This window comes from Syngnathus scovelli, unplaced genomic scaffold (assembly GCF_024217435.2).
Source record: "Syngnathus scovelli strain Florida unplaced genomic scaffold, RoL_Ssco_1.2 HiC_scaffold_32, whole genome shotgun sequence".
NCBI classification, from domain to species: domain Eukaryota; kingdom Metazoa; phylum Chordata; class Actinopteri; order Syngnathiformes; family Syngnathidae; genus Syngnathus; species Syngnathus scovelli.
The window spans coordinates 764698-786042 of record NW_026061412.1 but is presented as its reverse complement, the minus strand read 5'-3'; the positions used below and the strand labels follow the sequence as shown (position 1 = coordinate 786042).

At 49.0% G+C, this 21345-nt stretch overlaps 1 long non-coding RNA gene across 1 annotated transcript; it reads right to left on the bottom strand.

The window, feature by feature from the left end:
- Nucleotides 1–12386: 12386 nt before the first annotated feature.
- LOC137840017 (uncharacterized) lies at nt 12387–13080 on the bottom strand. The gene is made up of 2 exons (XR_011086408.1): nt 12966–13080; nt 12387–12596 (listed from the first exon to the last, which is right to left on the bottom strand). It is a non-coding gene; the product is annotated as an uncharacterized lncRNA (long non-coding RNA).
- Nucleotides 13081–21345: the final 8265 nt, after the last annotated feature.

The following is a 21345-nucleotide window of genomic DNA, read 5'->3' as shown; positions in this document are numbered from 1 at the left end:
CTGTTTCTCTCAGTCGCTTTAGCTGCAAGCATGAAGTGCGGGATGTGAAAGACGCACAACACGCGGGCCAGAACGTATCCATTCCTTTTGCATCGGTTTGAACGGAATCGTGGCTTTGGCTCCCAATAAAAGACATCTACCAGGCAACCAACTCGCCGCGCCGCTCAACTAATAAGCAAGCGCAATGGGTGCCTCGCTGGATGGCGCGCATCAAACGTAGCGCAAACCTTCAAGCGTGCCGTCAATAAATTACCAGTTCATTGCGCTCTTCAGAAAGCAGGGCGTTTCGATCCTCCAGTTTCCTGATGACTGCGCTGAGCTCAGCGATTTTCAGATGAAACCGTCGCGTGTCCCGATCCTCCTGAGACTGAAAACGCCCCGCAACACACACACACAAGCACTCGTTCAAAGTTCAAAACTGTTTTTGTGCTACCTTCCTCCAGCAACGAACTAAGTCATGCGTACTGCAAGTGTGTGATGAGGTGGCTTACGCAATGAAGAGGATTGCTAGTAGCGGCGTTGACCCCACTTCCAGGGTAGTTTAGGCCCGCCCTTTGGGAATCCCTCAGGGCAGCGATCTGCTGCTCGGCAGCCTGAGTCTGCAGCTGAAGGCGGTGGACGTGGCCGGCCCCAGGGCTTCATCCAAAACACTAACCGCTCTGTCTTTCAGCTTGATCTCATCCGTCTGGATGTACAAACGGGGAGCGCTCAGGCAGGCGGGCAAACTCATTTGCCAGAATTGTGACAAAAACAAAGAGAGCAACCGGCCAATTTTTTTCTTGAATCGACTAGAACACCTTTGCTGTGACAAAAGCGAAGCGAGCAACCGGACATTTTCTTCTTGTGAAATAGAATAGAATAGAATGCCTTAGGTGTCATTGCACTGCAGGTATACAACGAAATTGGGAACATAGCCACGCACCGCGCGTCTGATCAGTCCTACCAGTCGGCGGATCTCCCTCTCGCAGTCTCTCTTGGTTCGGCTCAGCTCCTCCCGATGCTGGTGATGAGCCGATCGGAGCTCGGCCGCTCGGGACTGCCAGGCCTGCTGGGCCGCTGCCAGGGCTTCTTCCGCGCTCCTGGTGGAGGCGACACCGCTCGGTCTCCCGACACCGCCGCGTCTCCTCCACCTCCGCCAGCAAAGCGCCCCCCCTCCTCACCTGAGCAGACATTGCGCCACACCGGGCCGTTGAGACCGCAACGGAGCGCCGCGACGCTTACTGGGGACAAGCTACACAATACGGTAGCGGCCGCATCGAAGCCCGACGTGGCGTGCGGATAGTCAGACACGGATAGAGCGGATCACCTTGTCCATGGAGCCGTCCCTCAGGCTGAGGACCAAGGCATTCAGTCGCTGGATCTCTCCATCTTTGATTTTGATCACTCTCATCAGCTCCATTTCATGCTGCCGCAGTAATGTCTCCCTGGTAATGGCTAACTCTTTCTGCTTCTCCTCATGGAGTTTGCTTTTGAGTTCCGTCATGGCGGCGGTGGCACGGTGGTGCTCCGCCCGCAGGTCCTGACTTCTCTCTCTCTCCAGACAGCTGACCTGACATGACTTAGACTTAGACTTAGACAAACTTTATTGTCATCTTGTCTGCACATGGTGCATACAAAACGAAATTCCGTTGCATACGTCTTACAACAAAGTAGTGATATTGCAGTTGAATAGAAGTAACATATCCTATGAAAATATATATATATATATACATATACTATATATATATATATATATATATATATATATATATATATATATATATATATATATATATATATTAAAAATAAGTATAAAGTGCAGCAGTGATAATTATGCAATAGTGCAAGTAGGCAAAACAGTATTCAAGAGTGTGCAGAGGAATGCTAAACCATGTATTAAACTTCTATTTAAAGGGTTTATACAAGTTCAGTAAAGTTGGTAGTGCGAGATAGTGCAAGATAGAGGTCCGTAGTGTCATAAAGTACAGTTCTGTGAATGTGTGATGCAGAGTTCAGTTTAGAGCTCAACAGTTCTAGTGTTCAACAGTCTGATGACAGCAGGGAAAAAGCTGTTGCAGAACCTGGTGGACCTGCAGCGGATGCTGCAAACCTCTTCCCAGAGGGCAGCAGGGAGAACAGTCCATGGTGGGGGTGTGATGGGTCATTGATGATGTTACGGGCACGGGACATGCAGCGCTGAGATGAAATGTCCTGAATGGAGGGAAGAGGAGCCCCTATGATCCCTCTGCTGTCCTCACCACTCTCCTCACGTTCTTCCAATCGGAGGCGGTGCAGCCTCCACACCACACAGAGAGACAGCTTGTCAGAATGCTCTCTATGGTGCTCCTGTAGAACGTCCTCATGATGGGTGGGGGCAGGTGGGCTCTCCTCATCCTCCGCAGGAAGTACAAGCGCTTCTGTGCCCTCTTGACCAGTGCCGTAGTGTTCATAGTCCAGGTGAGGTCTTCTGTGATGTGGACCCCCAGGAATTTGGTGCTGCTGACCACCTCCACAGCTGAGCTGTTGATGATCAGTGGAGCGTGGTGAGGCTGTTTTTTCCTGAAGTCGACGATGATCTCCTTCATCTTCTCCTCATTCAGGATCAGGCTGTTTTCTCTGCACCAGCCCACCAGCTGCTCCACCTCCTCTCTGTAGTCCAGGTCGTTGTTGTCTCTGATGAGCCCCACCACCGTTGTGTCGTCTGCTGACTTCACGATGTGATTGGTGGTGAACCTGAGGACGCAGTCGTGTGTCATCAGGGTGCACAGCAGGGGGCTCAGGACGCAGCCCTGAAGGGAGCCTGTGCTGAGGGTGATGACATCAGAGGTGTTCTGTCCGACCCGGACTGACTGAGGTCTGTTGGTGAGGAAGTCTAGCAGCCAGTTGCGAAGGGGGGTGTTGAAGCCCAGGTGTTCCAATTTTCCTACCAGATGCTGTGGGATGATGGTGTTAAACGCTGAGCTGAAGTCCAGGAACAGCCTCCGCACATGGGTGTTCTTCTCCTCCAGGTGAGCCAGGCTCAGGTGAAGAACGGAGGAGATGGCTTCCTGAGTGGAGCGGTTTTGCCGGTCGGCAAACTGGAACGGGTCAAATAATAGGGGGAGTCTGGAAACGATGTGACCTTTAAGCAGCCTTTCGAAGCACTTCATCATAACCGGAGTCAGTGCAACAGGCCGGTAATCATTAAATGAGGTGATTTGAGGTTTCTTCGGCACCGGGATGATGGAGGCAGTCTTAAAGCACGCCGGCACTGTGGCTTGGCCCAGCGAGGTGTTAAAAATGTCTGTGATGACCCCAGCCAGATGACTTGCACATTCCCTGAACACACGCCCAGGAATGTTGTCCGGGCCAGGGGCCTTACAGGGGTTGACTCTCCTCAGGGTCTTCAACACATCGGCGGAGTCAAGGCAGAGTACCTCCTCTTCCTGATGGGGGACAGTTTTAACTGCTGGAGTGCCGTTTAGTGCCTCGAACCTCCCAAAGAAGTTATTTAGACTATTTAGAAAGTCAGCATCAACTACACCCACCGGGGGGGGGAGGGTGAGTTGTCGTCTGTAATCGCCCGTATGCCTTGCCACATACTCCTGATGTTTTTGACGTCGTGGAAACGATCCTGAAATTTTCGACTGCGGTCTCGCTTCGCTATCCTGATGGCACGGTTCAAGTTGGCTCTCGCTGTCCTCAGTGTCTCCTTGTCGCCAGACTTGAAGGCAGAGTTCCGCGCTCGTAGCGTTTGACGTACCTCCTCAGTCATCCAGGGTCGTTGGTTGCCCCGGGTGATGATATTCTTAGTGGTGCTGACGTCCTCGGTGCATTTGTTGATGTAGGCTGACACAGTCATGGCACACGCATGTCTAATCTACATCGGGAAAACTGGGAGGGAGGGAGGCAGGCAGGGAGGCAGGCAGGGAGGCAGGCAGGGAGGCAGGCAGTGTCTGTCTGTTGAGGTTTTCACCTTGTTCTTCTCCTGCTGAAGTTCTAACTGGACGTCCATCAGTTTGGTTCTCAGCTCGTCATTGGCGGCCTGAAGGGCGTCCGTTCGCTCCGCCTTGGCCCGCCCTGCCGGAGCTCGTTTGGACATCTCTTACTCGAGTCTCGCCCGGTCGTCAGTCAGAGATCACAACATTTGTACCTGGAGAGCACAAACGCAGCGCTGTTTTCCACTGGCTTCGAACTCAACTTCAATCGGTACCGTAACTTACAACATCATAAACATAGAACTAGCTTGACTTATTCATTGAATAAATGCATTTGGTTCTTCAAAACTGCATCACGCAACATAGCGTGACCGAGACGGCCGTTATCCACCTGCGTGAAGTTATTTGGTGAAATGAATGAGATGTTTAAGACACCATCGTTCTGTCTCTATGTAGATGAAGGGAAATAATCGATTGCTGAAGGTCCAAAGGTGTTGTGATAAACAAATAAACATATTAGTGATTAGTGACATATTTGTGATAAACATATTAGGCAGGATAATCACATATGTTAACGTGACTGCCCACACTGTATTTATTTATGGTTATTTGTTAAATCGAGTACTGTTAGACATGAAATAGGAAGTGTTTAACATAAATGGAAGACGAAAGGGGTACTCACCATTGTAGCTCCTGCTGGTCAATGATACGAGCCTCTTCTTGCAGTGGAAAACATACAGCCAACAAACACCGTGGAACCTAAAGGAATGAAATTAAACATTAACATTTAGCCTAAACCAACATTCACAGATACAACGCAACGCAAACTACACAAACGTAAATCTTTTTAAACACAATGAGTTGTACTTACCGTGTACGCTCTAGACGGTCCACTTGCAAGCAGAAAATAAAGATATTTCTGTTGATAATCGTCGTGTTTGTATCCGGTGTCTCGCTCAAGGCCATTGCGCCCACAGATTTGAATTTTGGCGAGAGTTCAGCCTATTGACGTCATTTCCGCGGTGTAATACCCGCATATCTGAAACGGCAAAGTTAAGAGTAGAGTTAAATAAAGTTTTTAGTCAACGCAATAATTTACAACCGTTGACCAGTCGAAATAATCGTCGAAATTTGGCGTCTGTGGCTGGAAGCAGACGCCGAGTTCGACATTCCTCCCAAACGCCACACTCCCTCGCTTTTCAGGGCTAAAAAAAAACAGTTGTAATTACCTTGTACGCTCTAGACGGTCAAGTTGCAAGCTGAAAACAAAAATATTTGCCTTGTAAGTCATCGTGTTACTAACCGCTGTGTCTTGTTTGCCAGAATTGCCGCTTTCCTACTTCCTGTTGCAAGCCACGCCCACGGATTATAATTTTGCCCTGAGTTCCGCCTATTGACGTCATGTCCGTGTCACATGACTGCGACGTAATATTATCTAAAACTGTTTGTGCGGTATTGTGTTGTTCTGTGCGGTATTGTGTTATTCTGTGCGGCGTCGTGTTGTTCTGTGCGGCGTCGTGTTGTTCAGTGCGACGTCGTGTTGTTCAGTGCGGCATGGTGTTGTTCAGTGCGGCATGGTGTTGTTCAGTGCGGCATGGTGTTGTTCAGTGCGGCATAATGTTGTTCAGTGCGGCATAATGTTGTTCAGTGCGGCATGGTGTTGTTCAGTGCGGCATGGTGTTGTTCAGTGCGGCATGGTGTTGTTCAGTGCGGCATAATGTTGTTCAGTAAGCCATAATGTTGTTCAGTGCGGCATGGTGTTGTTCAGTGCGGGATGGTGTTGTTCAGTGCAGGATGGTGTTGTTCAGTGCGGCATGGTGTTGTTCAATGCGGCATGGTGTTGTTCAGTGCGGGATGGTGTTGTTCAGTGCAGGATGGTGTTGTTCAGTGCGGCATGGTGTTGTTCAATGCGGCATGGTGTTGTTCAGTGCGGCATGGTGTTGTTCAGTGCGGCATGGTGTTGTTCAGTGCGGCATGGTGTTGTTCAGTGCGGAATGGTGTTGTTCAGTGCGGCATGGTGTTGTTCAGTGTGGGATGGTGTTGTTCAATGCGGGATCGTGTTGTTCAGTACGGGGTGGTGTTGTTCAGTGCAGGATGGTGTTGTTCAGTGCAGGATGGTGTTGTTCAGTGCAGGATGGTGTTGTTCAATGCAGGATCGTGTTGTTCAGTGCAGCATGGTGTTGTTCAGTGCAGCATGGTGTTGTTCAGTGCGGCATGGTGTTGTTCAATGCGGCATGGTGTTGTTCAGTGCGGGATGGTGTTGTTCAGTGCGGCATGGTGTTTTTCAGTGCGGCAAAATGTTGTTCAGTGCAGCATGGTGTTGTTCAGTGCGGCATGGTGTTGTTCAGTGCGACATAATGTTGTTCAGTGCGGCATAATGTTGTTCAGTGCGGCATGGTGTTGTTCAGTGCGGCATGGTGTTGTTCAGTGCGGCATGGTGTTGTTCAGTGCGGCATGGTGTTGTTCAGTGCAGGATGGTGTTGTTCAGTGCAGGATGGTGTTGTTCAATGCGGCATGGTGTTGTTCAGTGCGGGATGGTGTTGTTCAGTGCAGGATGGTGTTGTTCAGTGCGGCATGGTGTTGTTCAGTGCGGAATGGTGTTGTTCAGTGCGGCATGGTGTTGTTCAGTGCGGCATGGTGTTGTTCAGTGCAGGATGGTGTTGTTCAATGCGGGATGGTGTTGTTCAGTGCGGGATGGTGTTGTTCAGTGCAGGATGGTGTTGTTCAGTGCGGCATGGTGTTGTTCAATGCGGCATGGTGTTGTTCAGTGCAGGATGGTGTTGTTCAGTGCGGCATGGTGTTGTTCAATGCGGCATGGTGTTGTTCAATGCGGCATGGTGTTGTTCAGTGCGGCATGGTGTTGTTCAGTGCGGCATGGTGTTGTTCAGTGCGGCATGGTGTTGTTCAGTGCAGCGTAATGTTGTTCAGTGCGGCATGGTGTTGTTCAGTGCGGAATGGTGTTGTTCAGTGCGGGATGGTGTTGTTCAGTGCGGCATGGTGTTGCTCAGTGCGGCATGGTGTTGTTCAGTGCGGGATGGTGTTGTTCAGTGCGGCATGGTGTTGTTCAGTGCGGCATGGTGTTGTTCAGTGCGGCATGGTGTTGTTCAGTGCGGCATAATGTTGTTCAGTGCGCCATAATGTTGTTCAGTGCGGCATGGTGTTGTTCAGTGCGGGATGGTGTTGTTCAGTGCAGGATGGTGTTGTTCAGTTCGGCATGGTGTTGTTCAATGCGGGATCGTGTTGTTCAGTGCGGCATGGTGTTGTTCAGTGCGGCATGGTGTTGTTCAGTGCGGCATGGTGTTGTTCAGTGCGGCATGGTGTTGTTCAGTGCGGCATAATGTTGTTCAGTGCGGCATAATGTTGTTCAGTGCGGCATAATGTTGTTCAGTGCGGCATAATGTTGTTCAGTGCGGCATAATGTTGTTCAGTGCGGCATAATGTTGTTCAGTGCGGGATGGTGTTGTTCATTGCGGCATGGTGTTGTTCAGTGCGGCATGGTGTTGTTCAGTGCGGCATGGTGTTGTTCAGTGCGGGATGGTGTTGTTCAGTGCAGGATGGTGTTGTTCAGTGCGGCATGGTGTTGTTCAATGCGGCATGGTGTTGTTCAGTTCGGGATGGTGTTGTTCAGTGCGGCATGGTGTTGTTCAGTGCGGCATAATGTTTTTCAGTGCGGCATGTTGTTGTTCAGTGCGGCATGGTGTTGTTCAGTGCAGCATAATGTTGTTCAGTGCGGCATGGTGTTGTTCAGTGCGGAATGGTGTTGTTCAGTGCGGCATGGTGTTGTTCAGTGCGGCATGGTGTTGTTCAGTGCGGCATGGTGTTGTTCAGTGCGGCATGGTGTTGTTCAGTGCGGCATGGTGTTGTTCAGTGCGGCATAATGTTGTTCAGTGCGCCATAATGTTGTTCAGTGCGGGATGGTGTTGTTCAGTGCGGGATGGTGTTGTTCAATGCGGAATGGTGTTGTTCAGTGCAGGATGGTGTTGTTCAGTGCGGCATGGTGTTGTTCAGTGCGGCATGGTGTTGTTCAGTGCGGCATAATGTTGTTCAGTGCGGCATGGTGTTGTTCAGTGCGGCATGGTGTTGTTCAGTGCGGCATGGTGTTGTTCAGTGCGGCATGGTGTTGTTCAGTGCGGCATGGTGTTGTTCAGTGCGGCATGGTGTTGTTCAGTGCGGCATAATGTTCAGTGAGGCATAATGTTGTTCAGTGCGGCATAATGTTGTTCAGTGCGGCATGGTGTTGTTCAGTGCGGGATGGTGTTGTTCAGTGCAGGATGGTGTTGTTCAGTGCGGCATGGTGTTCAGTGCGGGATGGTGTCTTTCAGTGCGGCATGGTGTCGTTCAGTGCGGCATGGTGTCTTTCAGTGCGGCATGGTGTCGTTCAGTGAGGCATGGTGTTGTTCAGTGCGGCATGGTGTTGTTTAGTGCGGCATGGTGTTGTTTAGTGCGGCATGGTGTTGTTCAGTGCGGGATGGTGTTGTTCAGTGTGGCATGGTGTTCAGTGCGGCATGGTGTTGTTCAGTGCGGTATCGTGTTGTTCAGTGCAGTATCGTTGTGTTGTTCGTATTGTGTTGTGTTGTTCGTAATGTGTTGTGTTGTTCGTATTGTGTTGTGTTGTTCGTATTGTGTTGTGTTGTTCGTATTGTGTTGTGTTGTTCATATTGTGTTGTTCATATTGTTTTGAGTTGTTCGTATTGTGTTGTGTTGTTCGTATTGTGTTGCCTTTAACACTTAGCCTCTAACACTTAGCCTCTAACACTTAGCCTCTAGCATCTAGAAGGTAAATAAATAGGAAGGAAGGACTCACCGGTGACGTCTTCGCCCACGTCCAAGCGTTGTACTTTGTATTTTCATCCTTCTGAAAGTGGAAAACATAGCCAAAAAAAACACTGTGGAACCTAAACGAATGAAAGAAAACTATCAGTTGGCCACAACCAACATTCACAGATACAACACAATGTGACGTGCGGGGTTGAGGTTAAAGGTTGAGTGAAGGGCCCTCGTTTTAAACTACTTTTTTGAAAAGGATTGGGAACAAGTAAGACGTATTCAATTTATTTAATGGGAAGTAGTAAGAGCTATTGAATTTAATCTATGTATTATATTCTATTGTATTGTATTCTGTTGTATTCTTTTGGATTGTATTCACACTAACCCCACTAAAACTTCAGCCCACAAAAACTCGCCTCTGGCGCCTAGCCTCTGGCACTTAGCCTCTAACACTTAGCCTTTAACACTTAGCCTTTAACACTTAGCCTTTAACACTTAGCCTTTAACACTTAGCCTTTAACACTTAGCCTTTAACACTTAGCCTTTAACACTTAGCCTAGAAGGTGAATAAATAGGGTTAAAGGTTGAGTGAAGGGCCCTCGTTTTAAACTACTGTTTTGAAAAGGAGTGGGAACAAGTAAGACGTATTTAATTTATTTAATGGGAAGTAGTAAGACTTATTAAATTTATTTAATCTACTTTTCTTCCCAGGCAAAATTTGATGTGCTGCAATTCCAAATTTCCAAAGTGAATGAAGGAATGAAGTCCTTTAAATTATGATTTTGTATAAATACTAGGCATTAACACAAAATCGACGGCACAAAATGGGCAGACTTTACTTGTTTGAAAAGGACTGGTTACAAGACAGACTTTTTTAATTTATTTAATGGGAAGAAGACTTAGTTTAATTGATCTATTTTTGTTCCCTGGCAAAATTCGATTTGCTGCAATTCCAAATTTCCAAAGTGAATGAAGGCAAGAAGTCGTTTAAATTATGATTTTGTTTAAATACTAGGCATGGACACAAAATCTACGGCACAAAATGGGCAGACTTTACTTGTTTGAAGAGGACTGGTTACAAGACAGACTTTTCTGATTTATTTATTGGGAAGAAGACTTATTTAGTTTATTTAATCTATTTTTGTTCCCTGGCAAAATTGGATTTCCTGAAACTGTATTTTGCCAAATCTTGCCTTGAGACCTGATAGGAAGTATTAAACGCTTAGTTAAATCAATACAAGTTGGTAGTAAGAGCGAGTAATGTTGGTTGAACCGATGAATGAAGGTTGAAAGCAATTTAAATTATGACTTTGTATAAATACTAGATATTAACAGAACATCTACTGCGCGAAATGGGCAGAGTTTACTTGTTTGAGAAGGAGTGGCTTATTCAAAACTAAGATTTATTTAATCTGTTTGTTCCCAGGCAAAATTGGATGTGATGCAATTCCAAATTTCACCACATGACGGTGCCCAATTTCGACTTCATAGGACATATTAAACACTTAGCTTGTTATTATGTTCAAGGTAATCAGATTTGTTTATTATTCTAATGGCCTCTTCAAAACTATTCTGGATTACTACTTTGGATCTATTCTACATTACTTGGCAACAACATACTCTGTAACAGATTAGGCAGTATAATCATATATGTTAACTTGAGAGTGCCCACACTCAATCTACTTATCGTGATGTGTTAAATCAATTACTGTTAGACATTATTTGTCTGATAATCTACCAAATCTTTGAATTGAAGAATTTGTGATTTAATTAATAGCTTGTTCAGGGTAATCAGACTTGTATATAATTCTAATGGCCTTCTTTTGAAAACTATTCTGAATTACAACTTTGGATCTTATATTACTTTGCAACAATCTACTCGGTGACAGATTAGGCAGTATAATCACATATGTTAACTTCAGTGCCCACACTGTATTTATTTATGGTTATTTGTTAAATCAAGTACTGTTAGACATGAAATAGGAAGTGTTTAACATAAATGTTATGGCTACTCACCATTGTAGCTCGCTCCTGGTCAATGATACGAGCCTCTTCTTGCAGTGGAAAACTTGCAGCCAACAAACACCGTGGAACCTAAAGGAATGAAATTAAACATTAACATTTCGCCTCGACCAATTTTCACACGTACAACGCAACGCGGCTACACTTCTGCTATTACAAACGTAAATCTCCTTAAACACAATGAGTGTTACTTACCGTGTACGCTCTAGGCAAAATTGGATGTGATGCAATTCCAAATCTATCTGAAACGGCAGTTAAAAGTAGAGTTACATCAAGTTTTCTTTTTTAATCAACACAATCATTTACAACCGTTGACCAGAAAGAATCGTCGAAATTCGACGTCCCCCACAAACGCCACGCTCACTCGCTTTTCAGGGCAACAAAAGTACTTCTTTTTAAAAACGATGAGTTGTACTTACCGTGTACGCTCTGGACGGTCCAGTTGCAAGCAGAAAATAAAAATATTTCTCTTGTTAGTCGTATGTTACCATCCGCTGTGTCTTTGTCAACATCACCGCCGTTTTCCTACTTCCTGCTGCGAGCCACGCCCACGGATTTAAATTTGGGCGGAAGCTCTTTCCATTGGCGTCGTTTTCGCGTATAGCAAATCCGATTGGTTGGGAAGGGGGCACGGTTATGCAGCCGAGGGGTCCTGTGATCGGTGGGATGTAAAGTAGGCGTCGACGTCACGTCCGCGTCACGTGACCACGACGTGGCAGACGTCATATAGCAACCGCTGTTTTGTTTAGTAGACTTACAGTTGTTATGCATTGACATAATGGCGCACACTCCAAATAGATTTAAATAAATTAAATAATTCTTCTGCCCACTCCCTTTTAAACAAGTTAACTCTCCCCGCGGATTTGAATTCCGGCGGAAGTTCTGCCCATCACGTGACGTCTGTCACGTGACCACACGCGGCAGATGTCATATAGCAACCGCTGTTTTGTTTAGTAGATTTACAGTTGTTATGCATTGGCATAATGGTGTGCACTCAAAATAGATTTAAATAAATTAAATATTTCTTCTGCCCACTCCCTTTTAAACAAGTTAACTCTGCCCACGTCCATTGACGTCTTGTCTGCGTCACGTGACCACGACGTAGCGACGTCATATAGTAACCGCTGTTTTGATCAGTAGACTTACAGTTATTATGCGTTGACATAATGGCGCACTGGTTAGCATGGCCACCTCTTAAGCATGATGTTGCGGGTTCGACGCCTGATCAATGTTAGCATGGAGTGAGCTGAAGTGCATGGCGCTGAAGATTTGAATCTTTGAAATGCGCTGAGGTCTGACATATCAGGCAGAATGGTTTGCCATCACGTTCAACAAAAAATAGAAACTTTCCCACTCTGATTAAAACGTCCTGTGTTCATCTACGTATTTTCGTTTTGCTGTGCATCTTTTCCCTGCCATTTCGAGAGCCCAATTGACACTCATAGTTTAAAGAAATGTGTTTGCCCATCCTACTTTGTGGAATTTCACCACATGCGCTTTTGACCAAAATACCAAATTGAACTCAAGTGAAGCCAACACGCACAACCCCCCCCCCCCCCCCCACACACACACACACAAATGTTGATATGAACATAAAAGAGCCGCATGCGGTTCGGGAGTTGCGGCTTGGCCAAACCTGTACTATACAACTTTATTTGTATAAAATTTTCACAACAGCTGTCACACAAACAAAGCGGGAAAAACCGAAGACGTGCGTGTTCCGCCCACGCTGGATTTATTTGCACCTTTGAAAAGACACCGTATTGCCGCAGATGTGGCAAAGAGTACTTTTGGGCATCTGAGGAAGGATGTCCAAAGCATCACGTCACCTGCTCTGGTAGGCATGGTGGTGGGACGTTGAGGTCAACCGCTTTGGGGTTGGCTGAATCTTTGATCGCAGGATGCCACACACTTGAAGACAGAAGCAGAAAAGCAGAGCTAAATGCAAAATGTACTCACCGGTGACTCCAATTTTTTTCCCCCCTGAAGAAACAGCTGGACGGGTGGCCCCGGCTGGCCAGTGGGACTCTTGTTATTCTGACCCTTTTTAGTGCGCGTTTGGGGCAACAACCGTTTTTTGTGGCGCTCTCTTCTGGTTCAAAAGTGCCCTGCATGTGAATTTGCTTTTCCTGCCTTCTGATTGGATGAGCGCCGGTGTGACGCGGTGCCTCTGTCACCGTGGCGGGGGGTATACGTTGGCATCGGAGCGTCTGCCAACGTCTGAGACCGGCTGGCAGTGTATCGGAGGTGTCGAGTGCGGTGCCGCTGGAGCTCACTCACCAGCTGGTGTTAGGGCCACAGAATGAAGGCCAAGGAGAAGAATAGAAAGAGAAACAGAAACTTCTCCTCCAATTGTTTGATTTGTCTCTTCTGAGCTTCGATGAATTCTTTCAGCTCTTTGTTCCTCTAGGACGGACAAATGGAAAGTGGCATTTAAAAGCCAGTAAGCGTGCAAGTAAGTGCCGGGCTGGCTTTGGGCCCTTACCTGTTGCGCGCTGTGCAGCAGATCCATTCTCTCTTGGAGGATGCAAGCGTCGCGCTCCCTCAACTCGCACATCAGGGCTCGCTTCCATTGGTCCACGGCGCTCCTAAGCTCTTCTCTCTGATCCGCCGTCAGCACGTCATTCACGCCAGCGTGGCTGGCTTTTTCGCCGTCCGTGGCGGGGCAGTCCCGCTGCGGTAGCGCCTCGTACAACATGGCCTCCAGCTCCAGGATCCTCTGGGCCGCAATCCTCGTCCATCAGTGGTCCGGCGGGAGATTTGAGGGCGGCTTACCTTATGAGCCTGGTCCATGGAACACTTCCTGAAGTCCAACTCTTCATCCAGGTAGCCCTTCTGCTTGCAGAACATATCCTAGCACAGCTCAAGGTCAGAATTGTTGGGGCACATTGCCGGTTCCCCTTGGCTGATGTCGCGTGTCTGTCTACCTTCTCACTTTCAATGTCCAACATCTTCTGTTGAAGTGCTGACTTGGTCACTTTGATGTATTCTAACCACTGAGGAAAGGCTGCTGTCACATAAGCAGAATGCGAGAGCGTGCGTGGACGTGCGCGTTACCTTCTCGGCTAGGGTGAGAAGGGTCCTGGCGTGAATCACGACCACCTGCTCCTCGTTGGTGAGATTCTGCAAGAGCCCAAAGGCACAGCGTCAACAAGCTTCTTTCAGCGCAAAGCCTTCCAAAAGTCACATTTGAGCCGCCGAGTCTCGTGGAGTGCGAACATAAGGAGTTCGACATACACTTACGGCGTTATAGCCCAGGATGTCCAGCTTCTTCATCAGATCACTGATGACGATGTCCGGGGGAAAGGCGCAAGGAGCAATGTAAGGTGTTCTGGGACCTCGGGTTAAGGTTAGGGTTGCGAGGGACGCCTTACGTACGCTCACGCCCTCGGCCTCGCAGTAGATCTGCAAAGGGCTGAGGCCGTCTGGGAAACGGACTTGCAGAAACTTCAAGACGGGGGAGCGCCACTCCCTCTCCTGAAAGGCAGAGGCATGCATCCGTCCGTCCGTCCGTCCGTCCGTCCGTCCGTCCGTCCGTCCGTCCGTCCGTCCGTCCGTCCGTCACATCTCTGGCCTCAACACGCTTGTGCGAGTCTTCCCACCTCCAGCTCCAGGATGCGGAACTCAAGCAGTTCGTTTTGGTCTCGGATATCCTGGATGTGCTCTTTCAGACGCGCTTCTTCCGCCTCCATCCGCCTGACCTGAAAAGACAGTCAGACCTCATCTGCGGGGCTTCCCGACAGGTGTGACGCCAAGCGACTCCGCCCAGCGCCTTTCTTTCCGTCACCTTTTCGGCCAACTGCTGATTGCTCTGACGCAGCAGCTGCTTCTCCTCCACCCACTTGACATTCTAGAAGAGACAAACGCGTGGACAGCTTTGGAATGTTGTGTCATTTTCATCCACAAATTCTTTGGTTGACTGGAAAATGACATTTGCTTTTCTCCGCATTTTCCCAGCCACGTTCGGGGGGGGGGGGGGGGGGGGGGTTGGTCCAGTAATGCCAGACGGATGAGTGACTGAAGAATGTAGCTATTTTGTCTGAGAAAAAGGTGTGCTCATTGATGAGCTTACCTGTCCTTGTTGCTTCAGCGCTGACTCCAGATCTGCTACTCTGCTTTGATAGTGACCCATTTCTACCATCAGCTTTTCTCTGGTCTGAAAGGAGGAGGAGGGAGGCTCCTCCTCCTCCTCCTTTCAGACCAGAGAACACCCGAGGCTGGGTGAGAACGGGGAGGCTGCGACCCGGCCGGGGGTTGCGGGAAGGGGCGCCACCTTGATCTCCTTCTCGGCGTCGTAGTCCCCTTCGCTGGTCTGGGCTAGCAGAGCGTAGGCTCGTTGCAGCGCTTGATATTCTTGCGTCAGCTGGCGGTAGCGAAGCTCCGCCTCTTCATGCACACACCAATGCAACACAGCACTAGTACCAGAATCAGTCAGACCGGCGACAAAGCACCCGCGACGCAAAGACGAGTCCGATTCCAGGCTGAAGAGGAATGTTTGGTGCCAATACGCTGGCAGAAATGGCGGGCTACCTCTTCGGGTTCCGTGTCGGGGGTTCTGTCGGTGTGAAAAGACAAGGACGATCCGTCCGGGTCCACCAACACGTCTTCGTCGTAGCCGTAAAATGTTTCGATGACCTGCGGGCGCGGAAGCAAACATCTCTCTGAACAAACTGAAGCGACACCTCACGATGAATCGACGAGAGGAACGATAGCGAGAAAAAGGCCATTTCATCTTGCGCAACACCAAGCAGCCGCAAACAAACAGACTCACCTTGCAGGACCTCACGCTTTGTTCCTCCTCAGAGATTCTCGACGTCGGTATCGTAGCAGCAAATCTCTCTCCTGTCGACACAAATAATCCGCCTTTGAGATTCTTTGGATGCAAAGGGAACGAACGGCTCCGGCGCAGAAACAAACGCGACTCACAATGACATTTCTGACATGAGCTCCTGTCTCCAGAGCCTGAAAAACACGTCACCGGCGATGATTGGAGGGACGCTCGTCTTTTCCAAAAGTGACAACTACAGGGTGTGTCAGGGTTTTCCAGATTATCTTTATCGTATCATTGTGTTGCTTTGACTTTGACTGCGACCTGTAATAAATAATATTATTTATCCCTTATTTATCCCTATCGCTTATCCCTTCCTACACAAAGTCGTAAAACACCCCTTGCTATGTTTTGACTAGAGGTCAAGGGCTTCCTCTATTCAATCCACTCTTACACCCACCCTGTTTCTCTTAATTAAAATGCTCGTGCAGGAGCCGAGAGTCAGACTTCATTCGTACAACGGATGGACTCTCCACCTGCAGGTGTCCAAAAGAACTTACTTGTCTCCCGTGTGGTTCTTGCAAAATAAGTTGGAGCGAGCGCAACTCTAACAGGGTGCATTTTGCCACTAGCTGCCTACGGACAATGACGTCGCGCTCGCGGCTCATGGTTGACGGGCTGAGCAGCCGGGCAAGTCCGTCGTTTTCAGCGCACAGCGAGTGGCAAAGGCGCTGACAAAACGGGAGCTTTGAGCTGCTGAAAACGGCAAAACAAGTCTAAAGCGTGTTCAAACGCGTGCGCACAATGCTCCTGCTTGAAAGGTCGGAATTTAAGGGGCCAATTTTTTGGATGGCGGCCGCCGGCCAAGCTTTGGACGGAAAAGGTTTCCTGGCGACAGCGAGCGAGCGCGGCGCTGCCGTACGTGCACCGAGTCGCCTGCCTGAAGACCTTGGACAAGTCGTCGATGATGTGCCGCTGCTCCACAACTTGAAGGAACTCCATTTCACCGTCCTGCTGGCCGCAACCGCGGTCCAGGTCATTGAGCGAACTAGGCCTTCTCTGTGGAACACAAATGCAGTGGACTCTGTTGGCACGCCGCCGTTGTCCGCGTCGACTTACCAAGCTTGCCATCTCCTCGTTCTCCTGGGTGACAAAGCGCACTTTGTTTTCAAGGCGACACAGCACCAGCGAGAGTTCTTCATTCTTCCTGCTCAGGCGTTTGTTTTTGTACAGGAGTGGCAGAAACTGGCTTTCTGTTTCTCTCAGTCGCTTTAGCTGCAAGCATGAAGTGCGGGATGTGAAAGACGCACAACACGCGGGCCAGAACGTATCCATTTCTTTTGCATCGGTTTGAACGGAATCGTGGCTTTGGCTCCCAATAAAAGACATCTACCAGGCAACCGACTCGCCGCGCCGCTCAACTAATAAGCAAGCGCAATGGGTGCCTCGCTGGATGGCGCGCATCAAACGTAGCGCAAACCTTCAAGCGTGCCGTCAATAAATTACCAGTTCATTGCGCTCTTCAGAAAGCAGGGCGTTTCGATCCTCCAGTTTCCTGATGACTGCGCTGAGCTCAGCGATTTTCAGATGAAACCGTCGCGTGTCCCGATCCTCCTGAGACTGAAAACGCCCCGCAACACACACACACAAGCACTCGTTCAAAGTTCAAAACTGTTTTTGTGCTACCTTCCTCCAGCAACGAACTAAGTCATGCGTACTGCAAGTGTGTGATGAGGTGGCTTACGCAATGAAGAGGATTGCTAGTAGCGGCGTTGACCCCACTTCCAGGGTAGTTTAGGCCCGCCCTTTGGGAATCCCTCAGGGCAGCGATCTGCTGCTCGGCAGCCTGAGTCTGCAGCTGAAGGCGGTGGACGTGGCCGGCCCCAGGGCTTCATCCAAAACACTAACCGCTCTGTCTTTCAGCTTGATCTCATCCGTCTGGATGTACAAACGGGGAGCGCTCAGGCAGGCGGGCAAACTCATTTGCCAGAATTGTGACAAAAACAAAGAGAGCAACCGGCCAATTTTTTTCTTGAATCGACTAGAACACCTTTGCTGTGACAAAAGCGAAGCGAGCAACCGGACATTTTCTTCTTGTGAAATAGAATAGAATAGAATGCCTTAGGTGTCATTGCACTGCAGGTATACAACGAAATTGGGAACATAGCCACGCACCGCGCATCTGATCAGTCCTACCAGTCGGCGGATCTCCCTCTCGCAGTCTCTCTTGGTTCGGCTCAGCTCCTCCCGATGCTGGTGATGAGCCGATCGGAGCTCGGCCGCTCGGGACTGCCAGGCCTGCTGGGCCGCTGCCAGGGCTTCTTCCGCGCTCCTGGTGAAGGCGACACCGCTCGGTCTCCCGACACCGCCGCGTCTCCTCCACCTCCGCCAGCAAAGCGCCCCCCCTCCTCACCTGAGCAGACATTGCGCCACACCGGGCCGTTGAGACCGCAACGGAGCGCCGCGACGCTTACTGGGGACAAGCTACACAATACGGTAGCGGCCGCATCGAAGCCCGACGTGGCGTGCGGATAGTCAGACACGGATAGAGCGGATCACCTTGTCCATGGAGCCGTCCCTCAGGCTGAGGACCAAGGCATTCAGTCGCTGGATCTCTCCATCTTTGATTTTGATCACTCTCATCAGCTCCATTTCATGCTGCCGCAGTAATGTCTCCCTGGTAATGGCTAACTCTTTCTGCTTCTCCTCATGGAGTTTGCTTTTGAGTTCCGTCATGGCGGCGGTGGCACGGTGGTGCTCCGCCCGCAGGTCCTGACTTCTCTCTCTCTCCAGACAGCTGACCTGACATGACTTAGACTTAGACAAACTTTATTGTCATCTTGTCTGCACATGGTGCATACAAAACGAAATTCCGTTGCATACGTCTTACAACAAAGTAGTGATATTGCAGTTGAATAGAAGTAACATATCCTATGAAAATATATATATATACATATACTATATATATATATATATATATATATATATATATATATATATATATATATATATATATATATATATATATATATATATATATATATATTAAAAATAAGTATAAAGTGCAGCAGTGATAATTATGCAATAGTGCAAGTAGGCAAAACAGTATTCAAGAGTGTGCAGAGGAATGCTAAACCATGTATTAAACTTCTATTTAAAGGGTTTATACAAGTTCAGTAAAGTTGGTAGTGCGAGATAGTGCAAGATAGAGGTCCGTAGTGTCATAAAGTACAGTTCTGTGAATGTGTGATGCAGAGTTCAGTTTAGAGCTCAACAGTTCTAGTGTTCAACAGTCTGATGACAGCAGGGAAAAAGCTGTTGCAGAACCTGGTGGACCTGCAGCGGATGCTGCAAACCTCTTCCCAGAGGGCAGCAGGGAGAACAGTCCATGGTGGGGGTGTGATGGGTCATTGATGATGTTACGGGCACGGGACATGCAGCGCTGAGATGAAATGTCCTGAATGGAGGGAAGAGGAGCCCCTATGATCCTCTCTGCTGTCCTCACCACTCTCCTCACGTTCTTCCAATCGGAGGCGGTGCAGCCTCCACACCACACAGAGAGACAGCTTGTCAGAATGCTCTCTATGGTGCTCCTGTAGAACGTCCTCATGATGGGTGGGGGCAGGTGGGCTCTCCTCATCCTCCGCAGGAAGTACAAGCGCTTCTGTGCCCTCTTGACCAGTGCCGTAGTGTTCATAGTCCAGGTGAGGTCTTCTGTGATGTGGACCCCCAGGAATTTGGTGCTGCTGACCACCTCCGCAGCTGAGCTGTTGATGATCAGTGGAGCGTGGTGAGGCTGTTTTTTCCTGAAGTCGACGATGATCTCCTTCATCTTCTCCTCATTCAGGATCAGGCTGTTTTCTCTGCACCAGCCCACCAGCTGCTCCACCTCCTCTCTGTAGTCCAGGTCGTTGTTGTCTCTGATGAGCCCCACCACCGTTGTGTCGTCTGCTGACTTCACGATGTGATTGGTGGTGAACCTGAGGACGCAGTCGTGTGTCATCAGGGTGCACAGCAGGGGGCTCAGGACGCAGCCCTGAAGGGAGCCTGTGCTGAGGGTGATGACATCAGAGGTGTTCTGTCCGACCCGGACTGACTGAGGTCTGTTGGTGAGGAAGTCTAGCAGCCAGTTGCGAAGGGGGGTGTTGAAGCCCAGGTGTTCCAATTTTCCTACCAGATGCTGTGGGATGATGGTGTTAAACGCTGAGCTGAAGTCCAGGAACAGCCTCCGCACATGGGTGTTCTTCTCCTCCAGGTGAGCCAGGCTCAGGTGAAGAACGGAGGAGATGGCTTCCTGAGTGGAGCGGTTTTGCCGGTCGGCAAACTGGAACGGGTCAAATAATAGGGGGAGTCTGGAAACGATGTGACCTTTAAGCAGCCTTTCGAAGCACTTCATCATAACCGGAGTCAGTGCAACAGGCCGGTAATCATTAAATGAGGTGATTTGAGGTTTCTTCGGCACCGGAATGATGGAGGCAGTCTTAAAGCACGCCGGCACTGTGGCTTGGCCCAGCGAGGTGTTAAAAATGTCTGTGATGACCCCAGCCAGATGACTTGCACATTCCCTGAACACACGCCCAGGAATGTTGTCCGGGCCAGGGGCCTTACAGGGGTTGACTCTCCTCAGGGTCTTCAACACATCGGCGGAGTCAAGGCAGAGTACCTCCTCTTCCTGATGGGGGACAGTTTTAACTGCTGGAGTGCCGTTTAGTGCCTCGAACCTCCCAAAGAAGTTATTTAGACCATTTAGAAAGTCAGCATCAACTACACCCACCGGGGGGGGGAGGGTGAGTTGTCGTCTGTAATCGCCCGTATGCCTTGCCACATACTCCTGATGTTTTTGACGTCGTGGAAACGATCCTGAAATTTTCGACTGCGGTCTCGCTTCGCTATCCTGATGGCACGGTTCAAGTTGGCTCTCGCTGTCCTCAGTGTCTCCTTGTCGCCAGACTTGAAGGCAGAGTTCCGCGCTCGTAGCGTTTGACGTACCTCCTCAGTCATCCAGGGTCGTTGGTTGCCCCGGGTGATGATATTCTTAGTGGTGCTGACGTCCTCGGTGCATTTGTTGATGTAGGCTGACACAGTCATGGCACACGCATGTCTAATCTACATCGGGAAAACTGGGAGGGAGGGAGGCAGGCAGGGAGGCAGGCAGGGAGGCAGGCAGGGAGGCAGGCAGTGTCTGTCTGTTGAGGTTTTCACCTTGTTCTTCTCCTGCTGAAGTTCTAACTGGACGTCCATCAGTTTGGTTCTCAGCTCGTCATTGGCGGCCTGAAGGGCGTCCGTTCGCTCCGCCTTGGCCCGCCCTGCCGGAGCTCGTTTGGACATCTCTTACTCGAGTCTCGCCCGGTCGTCAGTCAGAGATCACAACATTTGTACCTGGAGAGCACAAACGCAGCGCTGTTTTCCACTGGCTTCGAACTCAACTTCAATCGGTACCGTAACTTACAACATCATAAACATAGAACTAGCTTGACTTATTCATTGAATAAATGCATTTGGTTCTTCAAAACTGCATCACGCAACATAGCGTGACCGAGACGGCCGTTATCCACCTGCGTGAAGTTATTTGGTGAAATGAATGAGATGTTTAAGACACCATCGTTCTGTCTCTATGTAGATGAAGGGAAATAATCGATTGCTGAAGGTCCAAAGGTGTTGTGATAAACAAATAAACATATTAGTGATTAGTGACATATTTGTGATAAACATATTAGGCAGGATAATCACATATGTTAACGTGACTGCCCACACTGTATTTATTTATGGTTATTTGTTAAATCGAGTACTGTTAGACATGAAATAGGAAGTGTTTAACATAAATGGAAGACGAAAGGGGTACTCACCATTGTAGCTCCTGCTGGTCAATGATACGAGCCTCTTCTTGCAGTG